We start from the raw sequence: 18,403 nt of genomic DNA, 5'->3' as shown, positions 1-18,403 counted from the left end.
GTTTTATATATATATTATATATATATATATATACATATATATATATATATATATATATATATATATATATATATATATATATATATATATACAGGGGGTGGGACTTTTCTGTGTGGAGTTTGCATGTTCTCCCCGTGTCTGTGTGGGTTCTCTCCGGGTACTCCGGCTTCCTCCCACAATCCAAAGACATGCACTAATAGGTTAATTGGTTAATCTAAATTGCCCATAGGTATGAATGTGAGAGTGATTGTTTGTCTCTATATGTTCAGCCCTGCGATGAACAGGCGACTTGTCCAGGGTGTACTCTGCCTTCGCCCCTATGTAGCTGAGATAGGCTCCAAGCGACCCCAGTGACCCTAGTGAGGATAAAGCGGGTTCAGAAAATGAATGAATGAATATATATATATACAGGGTGGGGAAGCAAAATTTACAATATTTTGAGGCAGGGACTGAAAGACAGTGTATGACCAATTAGTTTATTGAAAGTCATGAGAATTTATTTGCCACAAGAAAATTGACATAATAGAAAATGTTTTTATTCTATGTGTCCTCCTTCTTTCTCAATAACTGCCTTCACATGCTTCCTGAAACTTGCGCAAGTGTTGCTCAAATATTCGGGTGACAACTTCTCCCATTCTTCTTTAATAGTATCTTCCAGACTTTCTGGTAATAGTTTTGCTCATAGTCATTCTCTTCTTTCCATTATAAACAGTCTTTATGGACACTCCAACTATTTTTGAAATCTCCTTTGGTGTGACGAGTGCATTCAGCAAATCACACACTCTTTGACGTTTGCTTTCCTGATTACTCATATGGGCAAAAGTTTCTGAAAAGGTATGGATAATAGTGTTAGGTATGATTATGACATCAATATATGTTTGGTTTCAAAACAATTGACGTAGTGCCTGCTGAGAAAAAACAACTAAATGTTCATTGTAAATTTTGCTTCCCCACCCTGTATATATGTTCTTATCAGTTTTAAGTTTGTTTTTAGTACTGACTTTCATTGTGTTTCTGTATATTTTTAGTGTGGATGTAATGGCTGTGATTTCCATTTTGTGTAACGTCTGCTGCTGCTGTCTTTGCTAGGACACTCTTGAGAAAGATTTTTAATCTCAGTGGGCTTTTCTCCTGGTGAAATAAAGGTTATAACAATAATTTAAGCAAAAGGTAAAGTCAATGGTTGCATTAATGTGAAACAGGCATATCGTTTAACTAATATTGTCTAATTTTGTTTTTACAAGCAAGAATTGTGTCATTAAAATAACTGCACTAAACATCAAATCCAGTGGAAGCTGCTTAAACGATAAAGTAACCAACTGCTTATATGGATCAAAAAGGCTTAAATAGAACCATTCCTGTACAAATTAAATATGTTACTTATAGTGATAAAGTGACCTTTTTACACATAAAGCAGGTATGATTCATGTTTTCATATCTGATAAATATGTGGCCTGGCCAAAAAAAACTCCCCACCTGGTTTTAACCAAAGAAGTAAGTATTAATTTAATTTAATTTAATTGCACAAAATAAAAACAGCAATAGAAAAAAACAACATTCAAACAAGTAACAAAATTGAGCAGGAGAGGTTAGAAGCCAAAAAGAAGGCTTATATGAATACCTCCCCCGAAATAAACAATACACAAAAACAACAAAAAAAAAAGAATAAAAAATACAATGCAACTGAAATAATAAACTAAAGTAAAAACAATAAAAATGTAATCCACATTACAAATCATCAAATACAAATCAAGTGATACACAGCCTTACATTTTTGCATGAATTAAAGTTCTTTTCAGATGCTTTTTAAACAATGATAAAGTAGATGTTGATTGAAGTTCAGGTCTTAGATTATTCCACAGATTTGGTCCACGATGTTTCAGAGAATACTGACAGACTGAAGTTCGTCAGTACGGAAGATAAAATTTGCTTGAAAATCGTGTCGGGAAGTTGTGAATAACAGAAGACAACATAAAGAAATTGTGAAAAACTTTAGGAAGAATATGAGTTCAGTGAACATATTTGTACATGAAGACACAGGTCTGGTAAACGTTCACATCAAAAACTGAGAGAAGATTGAATTTTTTGAAAAGAGGAGCAGATGAGTCGAGTCTCCTAGAAAAACTGATCATTCTTAAAAATTTCTTTTGAATTAAGAGAATCTTATTGAGATACGTGGGACAGGTTGCCGCCCAAACAGTACTGTATTTCAACTGAACACTAGTTCTTTAACCCTTGAACTGATGCAGTGAGTAGACTCTTATTTCTTAAACAATCATCAGTTTGATAAAGACCATAAAGATTGGACTGTTTCAATGAAAAAAGGTCATGTGGTCTGATGAGTCCAGACTGACCCTGTTCTAAAGTGATGGACGCAGGTGGATAATTACCCATCATGCCAAGTGCCTATAGTACAAGCCTATAGGGGCAGTGTTATGATCTGGGGTTGGTTCTCTATTGGTCAGGTCTAGGTTCAACACTATGTGTCCATAAAATGAGGTCAGCTGAACCTGAATATACTGAATGACCAGGCAAAGCCGAAGTGTGCTGTAATTAAAGCTAAAAGGGTTGTTTTAGTTAGTTGTTGTTTTTTTTTTGACCAGAATATATAAGTAATATGGGAAAAACATTCAGATAATTTTTCACCCATGCTACATTTCCTCCCAGTAACATGTCCATTTGTAACAACACTCATTAAAATACTGTAATGATGTTGTCAATTTCATTATTTTCATGTAACGAATAAATGCCAGTTACAGTAGAACATCATTTTCATGGCAAATTATGAAAAAGAAACAAAAACCACATTGATTAATCATCCTCCATTAGTTACAAATTAGACCCAAGCTCATGAGATCACTATAAGATGTTTCCACTGTGGATGCTTTAAAGGACTGATATTTGGCTTTTTTAAATGAAATTATACATTTTAAAACATTTCCCTGTGGTCTACATAAACTGTAAATGCTCTGCTTGGGTCTGAATTCTTCATTAATTCAACTCCACAGGTCCATCTTCAACAATATTTCTGAGTATTGACACAAGGAAGATTGTTTTGAGCGCTGGCCCCTTTAAATTCAAATGAGCCACTTCAGGCCCCACCCCCTCCAGGTTGTTGGCTGTGCTGCTCTGTCCCGTTCAACCAACAACTGAACATATTTTCAGTATGGACTACAACTGCTGCTGCTGACAAACAAGTATGTCGTACGCGGAGAAATGTTTGTCAAAAGTCTCGACCTTATATGTGCAAATGTCATGATGTAAATAGTTATAAAACCTAACAAATTAAGATGGAATTGAAAAAGGTTGTAGAAATCCACGTCACTTTTGCCAGAATGAATATAAAGATAGCTTTGCAGCACCTGGAGGGTTCAAATTCGAACTGTATGAACTATTAGGGCCCAAATACACAAATAAATGAACCAAAGACTAATAAAAGTGGGTTTAGCAAAATATGACCCCTTTAAGTTCTGACATTTATGCCGCGTTTTCACTATGTGGTACCGTCTCGGCTCGACTCGCTTCGGCCTTTTTGCGTTTCCATTACAAAAAAGGACCTGGAACTTGGTAAGGTTCCAAGACTGGGAAACAGATACTAAAACATGACGTGTAAACACTGCAGACTAGAGCCCAACTGATATGGGATTTTTGGGGCTGATGCCGATACCGATATTGGGGGCTAAAAAAAGCCAATATCCGATATATTGGCCGATATCCGATATTGGCCGATAACCGATATATTGGCCGATATATGAAATAAGAACACTGATCTACAAAGGATATAATAATCTTATATTAGATAATTGTGGACAGGTGGATAAACAGTTGCATAAATCTTTATCTCACAAATATAATTTACACAACTTTCAAATGCAAACAATGCAATCACAAAAATAATTAGAGCAAAAAATATGATTGAGCACACAATTATGTTTTCACTCACAAATTTTGATGTGTCTGCCTCACGGCACTACAACTTCTTATGTGGACTAAGGACTAAACTGAGCATGTGCAGAGTGAAGTAGGTGAGTCCTAAGTGGTTCCTGATTGGAGCACCTGCAAGAGTTACAACTGACCTGTGTTACAACTGTCCCCGGTCTCCCCTACACTATTAACACCCAGGCCTGTCTGCAGAATGAAACTGTGAGGTAGACAGGAAGTGCACGGACATGGGGGTGTGTGGGGGGGTGAATACGTCATAAGACGAGGGGGGGGGGGGGGGGGGGTCCGTGATTTTCGGAGTGCGGGGGGGGGGGGGGGGGGGGCGCATTAGCGGTCCATCCTTGTCAGAGCATGTGAGTGAGTGTGTGTGGGGGGGTGATTATGTGATTGTGTGTGGGGGGTGATAGCATCATTGTCCAAGCAGGAGTGAAAGTGAAATTAACTCGCTTTAAAGTTCCTCTTATTCTCTGGGCAACACACACACACACACACACACACACACACACACACACACACACACACACACACACACACACACACACACACAGGAGCAGCAAGTGACAGAATCTCTGCGCAGCAAAAAAAAAAGTTAATATATCGGCTACATATTGGCCGATGTTCATTAATTGGTGATACACTATAATCGGCCGGCCGATTAATCGGTCAGGCTCTACTGCAGACCACTGATTGGTCAGAGAGTTGTCTCTTGTGACCCGCTGTTTTACAAAAAACAGATGCAGAAGTTTACAGTAAATATAGTTGTAGGTTAATCCACATGATGACAGCCTGCAAAACTACAACATGGTCGGTCGAGGAGATTCAGTTTTTGGTGGCCAATTCAGCATGAGCTTGACGAGAAAACATGTAACGAATGACTTTATCAGCAACTCTCTGAGCAGACGACACAGAAGTAATGCGTCACATCGCTATGACGACCAGGTACTCTAAAGTCGATTGTATCCTGGAATGGAGACGGTCTACAGGAATAGTACCTGGTACCCAAGTCGAGTCAAGTCGAGCCACTTCCATGTAGTGGAAACGCGGCATTAGAACTACATATGCTGGAAGTGGATTCATGAAGATGCTGAGACAGTCTCAGATTCTTCCTCTTCATGCTGCAGTTACTGATTCTGAACCAGTCTACCCTCTGCTATGATCATCTGCGTCTCCTGCTGCTTTGGCTTCATCAGGATCTTCTGCATGCATATCTGTGCTCTTCAGTTGTTTAATAACAGATAATAACATTTAAGTGCATGCCACAAACGCAACAAAACAGAACCAACATGCTTGAATGTCAGACTAAATAGTCTACGTTTGTCTTCGCTCTTGTCATCCAGCATCAGGACACACAGCCGACGGCACTACATCACCAGTACTGTCTTGCTAAGGCCTGTCTCAGCCAATCAGTGAACTGTTCGTAGGGTTCTGTATTGGCTGGGTGACGTGACTTGAGGCTAAACTGAAGTTTGCCCTAGAAGACGCGACACCCCCTCCTCTCATGTCTGACCTTCTCTTGCTCTCCCCATCCGTCTGTGTCCTCCGTTTTGCCTGCTGTACTTTCTGCCCTGCTTAGCTTGGCAACAGAGGAAGAACAGGCCAAGGGCAGACATGAAAGTAAGAGGAAACTGTTTATCAGGCCGATTAAAAAGCCTAACCCTGGGCTACTTCACTCACAACAGCCATATACTGGTGCAGAAGTACATCAAGAAGTCATATTATGGAACTTGATGACTTTAAGACCAGCAAAAACATCGGCAAAATACAGATAGACATGATTTATGCCTAATTTCATTGTACATACAAGGAAAGCAAAGGCCATTTTATTCTATTCTATTCTATTCTATTCTATTCTATTCTATTCTATTCTATTCTATTCTATTCTATTCTATTCTATATTCAGCATCTGAACCTGCTTTATCCTCACTAGGGTCACAGGGGTCGTTGGAGCCTATACTAGCTACTTATGGGGAAAGGAGACGTACACCCTGGACATGTCACCAATTATTCTATTCTATTCTATTCTATTCTATTCTATTCTATTCTATTCTATTCTATTCTATTCTATTCTGTTCTCAGTATCTGAACCTGCTTTATCCTCACTAGGGTCACAGGGGTTGTTGGAGCCTATCCTAGCTACTTATGGGGAAAGGAGAGGTACGCCCTGGACATGTCACCAGTTACTCTATTCTATTCTATTCTATTCTATTCTATTCTATTCTATTCTATTCTATTCTATTCTATTCTATTCTATTCTATTCTATTCTATTCTTCATTCATTATCTGAACCCACTTTATCCTCACTAGGGTCACAGGGGTCGCTGGAGCCTATCCTAGCTACTTATGGGGAAAGGTGAGCTACACCCTGGACATGTCACCAGTTCATCTCTCCTATTCTATTCTATTCTATTCTATTCTATTCTATTCTATTCTATTCTATTCTATTCTATTCTATTCTGTTCTGTTCTCAGTATCTGAACCTGCTTTATCCCCACTAGGGTCACAGGGGTTGCTGGAGCCTATACTAGCTACTTATGGGCGAAGGTGAGCTACACCCTGGACATGTCACCAGTTCATCTCTTCTATTCTATTCTATTCTATTCTATTCTATTCTATTCTATTCTATTCTATTCTATTCTATTCTATTCTATTCTCAGTATCTGAACCTGCTTTATCCTCACTAGGGTCACAGGGGTCATTGGAGCCTATACAAGCTACTTATGGGCAAAGGACATACCCTGGACATGTCACCAATTATTCTATTCTATTCTATTCTATTCTATTCTATTCTATTCTATTCTATTCTATTCTATTCTATTCTAAGACACTAAATGACACAAAAATGGACTACTTCTTCCCTACTGGTCAATTTGCTTGTGTCGAGTGTATGAATTGAGTGTTCAGAGGGAAGCAAAAATAATCCTGTCATGTCCAGCACCTGAGTATTCTTGTGCTAATAAATCAGAGCTCCAAACCAGCACATGGTGATTATTTAGGGCACTGGAAGAAACTACAAAATGCTGAAGAAGATGCACATTAGAAAGTAGAAGCTCTCCATGTGATGGCTGACACCAAGATCACTGTAATCACTGGTACCAAGAGCCTCATTCACCTCCAAACCCCTCATCAACGCTCATCATCCTGAGCCAAATTAGCGGGAAGTTGAGAGCAAAGAAGGTGGGTGATATCCTAAAGGGGAAAAAAAGAGAAAAACTAACCTCTATGCCTCTTGTTTTGTCTTGGTGCAAACTTATACTAACTCATAAACTTGAGAAAATACAAACAGATAGATGCCTAATAAGATTTTCAGGCAAATCTTAACCTGAAACTACTTGTTAATAATTCTGTATGAACCGTCTGTATTCACTCTTTAATTCCTCTGGATTACAGTGGAAAAAGTATCATCTGACAAAAGAGCAATGAAAACTCCATGCTCATCACTAATCCACTACATTAATTGATTTGTGAAAATGCTACACTAGAAGTAAAAGTCCAGCATCACAGTTTATAAAGTGCACCGTACTGTATAAGCTCATCAGTGGTGGCTGCTGCTAAACATGACAGGGTGGGTGTAACACTGGTCTACAAGGAAAATTGTTCCAGAATAAAAGTAGTGAAATTTTACCACATGAGAGTCACTGATAAAGAAAAATCAAGTAAAAAATGCTGGTTGGCTGAACTTTCCAAGATACATTTCCCAGGATTATCTCTGGACCTGCTGCGGTGGTCCTGCCTCTCTCCTGCCTTCATCATCATCACTCACCTATCCTCAACTGCCTCCATGTGTCTCCCCCTACTCCCCCAGTCTCTATCTCTATCGCTCTCTCTTTACCCTCTCTCTTTCACCCCAACTGGTCAAAGCAGACGACCATCCTCCAGGAGTCTGGGTCTGCTCCAGGTTTCTGCCTGTTAAAGGGAAGTTTTTCCTCGCCACTGTCACCGGTCACAAGTGTTTGCTCCTGGAGGATTCTGTTGGGTTTCTGTAAATTGGCTTAGAGTCTGGTTTTGACCAACTCTATATATACAGTGTCATGAGATAACTTTTTTGTTGTGATCTGGCGCTATATAAATAAAATTTGATTGACTGAGTGATTTGATTGGTTTTCCCCTGTAAGTCGCTTTGGAAAAAAGCGTCTGCCAAATGCATAAACATAAACACATACAGGGTGGGGAAGCAAAATTTACAATATTTTGAGGCAGGGATTGAAAGACAGTGCATGACCAATTAGTTTATTGAAAGTCATGAGAATTTAAATCTTCAAATCATATTTTACTGCATTTCTAATGGTCTTGTTGTCTACCTCAAGTTCAACTGCCATTTTTCTCATGGATTTGGTTGGATCCTTTAGGATTTTGGATTTGAGAGCTTTAATAAAAGCTTTGGTACGTTTTTTGTTGCTTCCTCCACTTCCAGACTTTCTGGTAATAGTTTTGCTCATAGTCATTCTCTTCTTTCCATTATAAACAGTCTTTATGGACACTCCAACTATTTTTGAAATCTCCTTTGGTGTGACGAGTGCATTCAGCAAATCACACACTCTTTGACGTTTGCTTTCCTGATTACTCATATGGGCAAAAGTTTGTGAAAAGGTATGGATAATAGTGTTAGGTATGATTATGACATCAATATATGTTTGGTTTCAAAACAATTGATGTAGTGCCTGCTGAGAAAAAACAACTAAATTTTCATTGTAAATTTTGCTTCCCCACCCTGTAAACATACAGCCTTGGGTCAAAATGTGAAATTCAAGAATTAACAAGAGAATGGGTTTGACTCAAAAGGAATATTTGTCTTAGAGCTACAAGATCTACTTCAAAACACTGTCTGCACATTAGAATACATTCACGTTACAGGTTCTATATAGTGGAAGATCTATAAAACTATTATATAAACGTACATAAACCAATATATATGTGTAATAACAATCATATACCTTGAAAACATCAGCAAACCGGCACTTCTGTCATTTATTTTCCAATTAATCTCATTAAAATACGTAACATTCAGCACATTTAATCACTGAAGCAAATCATTTCTAAACTAGAAGCACTCGGAGAGCACAGACCTCCGCCAAGGCTGATCAGTGGCCACCCCCGTGGGCCCCCCCACGCCAAGGAGGTTATGTTTTTGCCAGGGTTTGTTTGTCTGTCTGTCTGTTTGTTTGTCTGTCCGTTAGTGTGCAACATAACTCAAAAAGTTATGGACAGATTTTGATGAAATTTTCTGGTCTGTACCCCCCCCTGTGGGCCCCCCCACCCCCGATCACCACCAAAATTTAATCATTTCTTCCTTATCCCATTTCCAACAAACCCTGAAAATTTCATCCAAATCTGTCCATAACTTTTTGAGTTATGTTGCACACTAACGGACAGACAAACAAACAAACAAACAAACAAACAAACAAACAAACAAACAGACAGACAAACAAACAAACCCTGGCAAAAACATAACCTCCTTGGCGGAGGTAAAAATTGTAGACCAGTGTAAGAGATGAATACAGCAGGAATGAATTTGCCTGCAGAAAGAAAATATGTCATGTATCAATATATTGACTGTACATCAGTATCAGCTGATACTGACTCCAGCGTCACAGTCCTGTGTAAATAATCCATCTTAGTAAATATAGAAAGCCTGGCCTGTTTTCAGCTTTATGACATATGGCCTTTCCAGCTATTCCTGAATGTTTATGCTAAAGAAGGAGAATTTTTTCAAACTATAAATAAATATTTGATCCTTCAGTCCAATATTTTACATAACAGATATTTTTCCTCTACATTTGGGCTGGTTGAGCACAAATTAAAAGCCTTTAAGGTCACAAAAATGAAGATTTTGAAAAAACAGCGTATCCATCTGACCAGGGAAAACAGAGATAAGAACATAATGTGCTGCACACTTTTAATATCCCTTCAGCCAAATATAGTGTAAGATTCAGTTTAAAGGTACTACCCTGTAAATTAGATTAGATTATGAAACTTATTACATATATATTTATGTCTGAAAATACTCCGATATTATAACTGCACAAGGCCATTTGACCTTAAAAAAGTAGGTCAAGGTGATCTATTTTCAGTGGACTTCTGCTCTATACCAAGATGCATCCAAAGTATACATTTAGTGCAGATATCTCAATGCATTCTTCAAATAACACGATTATGTCATTGAATGAACAGACGGACAGACAACAAAACAATTTCAATACTCCTTCAGCCAGAAGTTAGCCGAGGGGTAAAAACAATGGCGTCAAATCCCGTTTTGCTCATGTCTATTATTGCTTTGTATGATGAAGCTGAACCTGAAACATCAGATCCATGTGTATAAATCAGTCTATGACCTGCAGTAGATTGACGTCAGCACCTTGAGGAGGCGGACCAGTGTTATGGCTAAATCCACATCATGCAAAGAATACACTTTGACGACCTAGATTTAAGGTAACTGAAGTTTACAGCATGTTGTTATTAGGGCTGGGCGATATCGAAGAAAAAAATATATCATGATAATTTTTTTCATATCAAACATTATCAATATGTGTCACGATATAAATCAAATCACCATTTTTGATTAAATTTTCCGTTACTCATAAGTTAGTTGTGATGACATCAGAGGAGAGAGAGAGAGAGAGAGAAGAGAAAGAGAGAGAGAGAGAGAGAGAGAGAGAGAGAGAGATGTTATGGTACTTATGGAGACTTCTCCTTCCCTCCACTCTTACAATTACCCCCACCCACCCACCCTGTTATGCATTATTTCCCCATTTTATACATGTCCCCCCAGCCCCCCATCTTCAGATTTATTGACCCCTGTCATATAAGCATCTTAAGTTTCATTTTCAGTTTTTTCAGCTGTATGGTTTGCGTGTTTTAGTCTTGCAGTAGGCAAAACTAATACGTGTGTCAGCCTAACTTGTCGTGGCTCTAGTGTGATTGGTTCAGTGCAGTGCTCCTTAATTATAATTGGCTGTTCTTAAATCTGTCAAAACATGGACAAATTCTATCGAAATTGTTTAGAGCATGTCTCATATTTCCATCAAGGAAAAGTTATATCACTATATATATCGTTATTGTTTTATCACCCAGCCCTAGTTGCTGCTGTTCATACTTATGACAGATTAAAGCCTCTGTGTCTATTACATCAAGAACTAGAAGCACTCGGAGAGCGCAGACCTCCGCCAAGGCTGATCAGTGGGCCCCCCCACCCCCGATCACCACCAAAATTTAATCATTTCTTCATTATCCCATTTCCAACAAACCCTGAAAATTTCATCCAAATCTGTCCATAACTTTTTGAGTTATGTTGCACACTAACGGACAGACAAACAAACAGACAAACAAACAAACAAACTAGAAGCACTCGGAGAGCGCAAACCTCCGCCAAGGCTGATCAGTGGGCCCCCCCGTGCCCCCCCACCCCCACCCCCCCCCGATCAGCACCAAAATTTAATCATTTCTTCCTTATCCCATTTCCAACAAACCCTGAAAATTTCATCCAAATCTGTCCATAACTTTTTGAGTTATGTTGCACACTAACGGACAGACAAACAAACAGACAGACAAACAAACAAACAAACAAACAAACCCTGGCAAAAACATAACCTCCTTGGCGGAGGTAATTATCCAAGATGTTCGCAGATTTAAGTCCAGTTAGTCTGAGCATTTGCACTAGTTTGTAGACATTTTCATTTTAATTTTCAAATGAAGGTCATGATGAAAGAGCTTTTGTTTAAAAAAAATGTACGAAAAAAAGTTTCTTTTTGTTAGTACAGACAGGGCAAGACATGGAGATACATGGAAAAAGTGAGCTGAAAAGTACCTAAAGCTCTGTTATAAGGAGAAAAAGTACAATATTTGCCCTTTTAGTACAATTACAAAATAGTACAGAATTAATCAAGTAAAGTAAATGAGCCTCAAATTTGCATTTAACATTATAAAAACATCACATTTACAGTCCATACAGGATATTTGATCTAAATATAAAAATAGGACCAATGTCCCTGTATCACTGGCATGTTCTATCAAGAACCAATGACAAGTTGAATTTGTGAGGTTGTCAGGTTCTGGTGCTATGGTAGAGTCCTGTGGTCTGGATGCATCAGATCAATCTCCGAATAGAAGTGGGTGGTACTTTCACTGGAGGAGAACTCAACTAATTAAATCCATATTTAATAGGTCTTATGTATTTTATTTTATTTTATTATAATTTTGTTTGTTTGTTTGTTTTTCTTTCTCTTAAACCCAGTTTTACTCAGTTCTGGTTCTAGTTATTGCTTCCATCATAATCATCACCATGGTTGTTATTAGGGATGCACCGATACCACTTTTTTCCAGACCGAGTACAAGTACGAGTACTTACATTTGAGTACTTGCCGATACCGAGTACTGATACGAGTACTTAATAATCCCATTCCAGTTCTTAGTTCCTTTTGTAAATGTGCTTTATTGTCGTTGTCATTAGTCTGACTGGAACACAGTGCTGCTACTGACATTTAATGTGTTGGACTGAGCGTTTCTCAATTAATCCACCAGGGGGCACCGCTCTGAATTAACCATACTGGACAAATGCCACAAAGAAGAGTAAAGTTTTTTGAGAGGAAGAAAAAGAAAGTCAGTAATAACAAACATGGAGACGACAGAGACAACACCACCGTGATACTAATATTGCACTGTTTTCTCTGGTAAGGTTTAACAGCTTAGCTTCAGCAGGAAGAGAAAAGAGAAATGAGTGATAAGTTTAATTTTCACTTCCGCTGGCGATAGTCCGCACTGCTCCGTATTCCCGCTGGTATTCTCATTCTGGGTATGCATCCGCCAGCACCTGGAAAATGGATGGAATGTACGCAGAGGACGGACAGAACACTGCGTCCGTATCTGTCTGTCTGTAACGTAACTTGCAGTCAAACGTTACTTTTATCACCATCGTTTATTTTTAAAAATCTCCACACTCTTCACACTCCCCACACATTATTCCACCGCTGCGTACCTGCTGCACTGAACTGTGAATGTCACACGGCCGTAAGTGGTATCGGTGCATTTGTATCGGATTACTTTTACGAGTACGAATACGAGTACACACACTAAGTATCGGAGCCAATGCCCGACACACTCGTACCGGTATCGGTGCATCCCTAGTTGTTATTGTTTGTAATGTTGATATTTTCTTGTGAGCCCCCCCATGTCAGGTCCAGCATCAAAATGTGGTTAAACAAAACTCATACTAAAGACAGTAGAATATCAAGGGGAGCCTCATATACTTTATGAAGTTCCACTCAGCAAAGCAAATTTGTTCAGCACCAAAAGGCAGCCAGACTACCATTCTGCTGTTAGGATTCTGGACAAGACAAGTTAAAAAAAAATAAAAAATCAAAGTCCATATATGACTTCCTATCATATCTCTAACCATTTCCATGTTATAAGCCATCAAAATATGGCCCAGGAAAGTACAGGCACTAAATATTTCAAAAAATTAAAAAAAAATTAAAAAAAATCAATGTATCTCAAACTGTGGACAAACTTTGACCTAAGGAAGCTAAATATAAAATTTGAAATGTATCCGACTAGTAGTTTTGTCAGAGATGTTTGAAGAAACTGCTAATGAAGATGATGCCGAACCCCACGCCTTCACAATAGCTCGCTGCCTGTTAGTCTATGAACTAAAAAGTACTTCAGAGAAAGACAAGCCTGCAGTGGAATTGGCTCTGTGTGCATGTTTGCAGACCAATTTAGGGAAGCTCCGAGGCGGTGCAGTGAACTCAGCCTCACCCCATCCAGTGACTTGTTGGATTATCGCACATTACACAGCTGTCTGCCTCTCTCTCTCTCTCCCAGTCCTCCGAGTCATACACCGCACTCATGGCGAGACATTACAGTACATAACCTCGGGCTGCCTCAATGTACGGGGTTGTTGAGCACAAATTGAGATGTACAAGGAGTAAAAAGAGATGTAAAAGCCTAAAGACCAACAACTTCCAGTCTGAATGAGTCTCAGCAGATTAACATACTCATCTAGAAAGTCCGACTGGTAGAAAAGCAGATTTGCAGAAGGACCCACAAGACATGCATGGAATATTTGCTGCTAATGAATAAAAACTTAAAAAAGACATTAAAACTGACCTGGAAAAAATTCAGTATACAGTACAGGGGTTGGAGGATAAATATGACAGAACCTGGTCACAGTTCATAACTCATAAGAGCCTGCCTTTCACCTTTTGACTTCTTGTTTTTATGTTATGTATTTACTTTTCTTTCTTTCTCACTCTTTGACTGCCATCTTAGTCTTTCTCAGTGCTTGTACTCTGACTGCTGGGACTTTTTATTTTTTTCTTATGCTTATGCCAGAGGTCCAGAATGTTGGTGGTATGACCAGAATGATCAACACAGATTGGTTTGAGTTTTTTTTTTTCTTTTTTTTCTTTTGCACTTGTATATATATTTCTTATTTTTTTCTTTTGGTGTTCTGTTTGCCAATTTGATTTATGTGTGTTTATGTGGATGTACAGACCTGATCAAAATCTTAAGACCAGTTGAAAAATAGCTAGAATTTACCTTTTGCACATTTGGATCTTAATGAGGTTTTAAGTAGAGCTACAATATAGAAAAGCAAGAAGGGGGAGTGAGACAAAAAGCACTTTGAAAAAATAATTTATTGAAAACAACAAGTAAACTGAAATAGGCTGTTTATCAGCTGTTCAAAAGTTTAAGACCATCACTCAAAAAATTACAAAAAACTCTCCAAACCAGAACAAAAAATTTTCCCAGTAGGACTCAGTAATGAGTAGCTCCACCGTTGTTGTTAATCACTTCAAAAATTCGTTTGGGAGAGTGATGAGTGAGAAAGAGTGATGTTATTCTCCTTGAACAAGTCCTTTGTCAAGCGAGCATTGTGAACTGCAGCGTTGTCCTGTTTTTAAACCCAGCTGTTACCACACAGATGAGGGCCCTCAGTCATGAGGGATGCCCGCTGCAACATCTGCACGTAACCAGCCGCCGTTTGACAACCCTGCACCACCTGAAGCTCCAGTGTTCCACTGAATGAAAAAGAACCCCAGATCATGACGGACCCCCCCTCCACTGTGCCGGGTAGAAAACATCTCAGGTGGGATCTCCTTGTCATGCCAGTAACGTTGGAAGCCATCTGGACCGTCAAGGTTACATTTTTTCTCATCAGAGAATAAAACTTTTTTCCACCATTCAATGTCCCATGTTTGATGCTCCCTGGCAAAGTCTAAACGGGCAGTTTTGTGGCGTTGTAGGAGACGAGGTCTTTGAATTCGTTTTTTGTTTTTGAAACCCTTTTCCCGCAGATGCCGTCTGATGGTTAGTGCGCTGCAGTCGGCACCAGTAAGGGCCTTAATTTGGGTCGAGGACCGCCCTGTGTCTTGACGGACAGTCAATCGGATCCTCCGGCTCAGCACAGGTGTAATTTTTTTGGGTCTACCACTTGACTTTTTTGTTCCATAATGCTCAGGATCTGTCAAAAAGTTTAGAATGACTGTCTTACTGCATCCAACCTCAGCAGCAACGGCACGCTGCCAGAGGCCTTGCTTATGCAGCTCGATGATCCGACCACGTTCAAGAAGAGAAAGCTTCTTAGCTTTAGCCATCAGGAGGGCATGACCGTGTAAATGCCCGACAGAAAATGACAATTTTGAGCAGATTTTGGCTTTTATAGCCTGCGGTCTTAAACTTTTGATCAGCTGATAAACAGCCTATTTCAGTTTACTTGTTGTTTTCTATAAATTACTTTTTCAAAGTGCTTTTTGTCTCACTCCCCCTTCTTGCTTTTGTATATTGTAGCTCTACTTAAAACCTCATTAAGATCCAAATGTGCAAAAGGTAAATTCTAGCTATTTTTCAGCTGGTCTTAAGATTTTGATCAGGTCTGTATTTGTAGGGATGCCACCTGAATTGGGGGGGGGGGGGGCAAGTTCACAAATTTTGTAAGAAATGCCTTAATGATGTCAATGTTGTTATGGAAAAATGATAAATAAAGTTGTTTAAAAAAAAAGACATTAAAATTTAAATTAATACAGGGTGCAGGATAGTACTTAAGCACTGGAAAACTACTAATACCATACCTTTTAGCGAATGGGTGGGGGAAATGGTTAAAGCAGCCAGCTATGAACAACTGATTTTTAAAATCAATAACAGACAGGAGAAATTTTAAAAAATACGGGGTCCCGTTTTAGATGAAGTGTGGAGTAGATCAGTGTTTCCCAACCAGTGTGCCGCGGCACATTAGTACTCAGTAGATAACAGAGCGGACCCAACTGCAGTCTTGGGTATTCCTATAATAATTTAAGGGATTGAGATGACGATACCCTAATGTATTATGGCAAATGTTTTATTGTCTTGGCGTTGGTCCTATGTTACCTGGAAATAGTTATAATGTAGTAACATATTGTGTATAACAAAACTGACAGTGCTCTATTATTTTTTTTTATTTTTATTTTTTAATTGAATGTGTGTTTGTTTGTTTTTTGTTGTTGTTTTTTTACATTTGATTTTCCAATTTTTATTGATATATTTTCTTATAACTACAGGGTGTCCCAAAAAACATTATATACAGCAGACTGGACTACTGTAATGCACTCCTTACAGGTCTCCCAAAAAGCACCACAGACAGACTTCAGCTGATTCAGAACTCTGCAGCTAGGTTATTAACCAAAACCAAGAAGAGAGAGCACATTACTCCAGTGTTGGTTTCCCTGCACTGGCTACCGGTAACCTACAGAATTGATTTTAAGATACTACTCCTCACGTATAAAGCTCTAAATGGAACCGGACCAAGTTACATTGCAAACTCACTGATCAATTATGTACAAACTAGAACACTGAGGTCATCAAACGCAGGTTTACTAGCGACTCCCAGAAATATTACAAAGAAAATGGGGGACGCAGCCTTTACTAACTATGCGCCAAAGTTATGGAATACAATTCCAAAAGACATTAGAGAAGCCAGTTCACTGAATATATTTAAAACCAAATTAAAAACATTTTTATTCTCATTAGCCTTTGAAAGGAGATAAAAATGGGGTCACAATTCAGGAACCAGGAATGTGCGGTTTTTCATTTTTATTTTATTTTATTGTATTTCTATTTTAATTTTTTTATTTTACTGTATTTCAAATTTCATCTTATTTCTTGCACTTCAAAAATCCTATGTATAATCAAATATTTTAATGTGCGCTGCTTTTATTTTTATTTTATTGTATTTCTCACATTTCATCTTATTTCTTGCACTTCAAAAATTCTATGCATAATCAAATATTTTAATGTGCGCTGTTTTTATATTTATTTTTATTTTATTGTATTTCTAATCAAATCTAAATGTATTTTAATATTGTATTTTTTTTCAATCAATGTGAAGCACTTTGGGCTACAATTTCTGTATGAAAGGTGCTATACAAATAAAGTTTATTATTATTATTATATACACTTTAAATAATTGTAAAGTATGTGTTTATTAAATTTCATTTAATTTTCAAAATGCAATAGAATTTACAAACATCCTCTTATTATTTTGTCACCGCCTGTTCTCAAACTGACATCTGTTCTGGTTCAGACACTGCTGACAATGCCGAGCAATGGAATCGCACACATCACAAAACACTTCCCTTAGTATTTGCGTGCATTCATGTTCAGTGGCTGCTCTAAATTCAGCGACTGTTGCAGGTCTCATAGCGTAGACTTTGTCTTTTAGGTATCCCCATAAAAAAAAAAAAAAAAAAAAAAAACATCTAGTGGTGTGAGGTCTGGTAAACGCGGGGGGTATTCAACAAATCCACCTGTTTGGCAAATTCACCAGACCTCACACCACTACACTTCCAGTGTCTGGACCAGAATGGATGTAAGTTTGAGAACAGGCGGTGACAAAACAATAAAATGATGTTTGTAAATTCTATTACATTTTGAAAATTAAATGAATTTTAATAAACGCCTACTTTACAATTATTTAAAGTGTGTATGCATTTTTTTTGGGACACCCTGTATGTCCTGTTGTATCACTGTAAAATGTTTAATGGGTGAAAAGAAAGAAAAAACAATAAAAAGTGAGCTACAAAAAAAAAAAAAAAAGACATTAAAATGCACATTATGGAGAAAAGTGAGATTTACAGTAATTATAATACGTAAAAGTACAATAAAAAGTGGCTCCTAAGTAGTAGTAGTAGTAGTAGTAGTTTATTCAGTCATGACAACACCAAATATTGTACACAGTATTGACATTTCATGCAAAGGGAAGAAAAAGAATCACAGAATCAAAAAATCAAGAATCTTGTGTTGAATAATGTGTTGAATAATGTGTTGAATAATGACTGAAAAGGTATAGGCAGAAGCATATAAAAAAGTATCAAATAAAATATGACATTTCATGCAAAAGTCTGTTTATAAAAGTGGCAAAAGCTGCAGGAGGTGAACACAAGGAGAAAACAAAACACTCCTTCCCTCTGCAGCTCTCTCCTGTCTGACCGAATGA

General features: G+C 38.1%; 1 protein-coding gene across 4 annotated transcripts in view; it reads right to left on the bottom strand.

The window, feature by feature from the left end:
- Positions 1 to 18,403, bottom strand: part of dclk2a (doublecortin-like kinase 2a) — a 130,072-nt gene that overhangs the window by 60,329 nt on the left and 51,340 nt on the right. The window lies entirely within an intron of this gene.

Source organism: Sphaeramia orbicularis, chromosome 1, assembly GCF_902148855.1.
Source record: "Sphaeramia orbicularis chromosome 1, fSphaOr1.1, whole genome shotgun sequence".
Taxonomy (NCBI): Eukaryota; Metazoa; Chordata; class Actinopteri; order Kurtiformes; family Apogonidae; genus Sphaeramia; species Sphaeramia orbicularis.
Note: the sequence above shows the minus strand (reverse complement) of the source record. Positions and strands in the feature narration are given on the sequence as shown.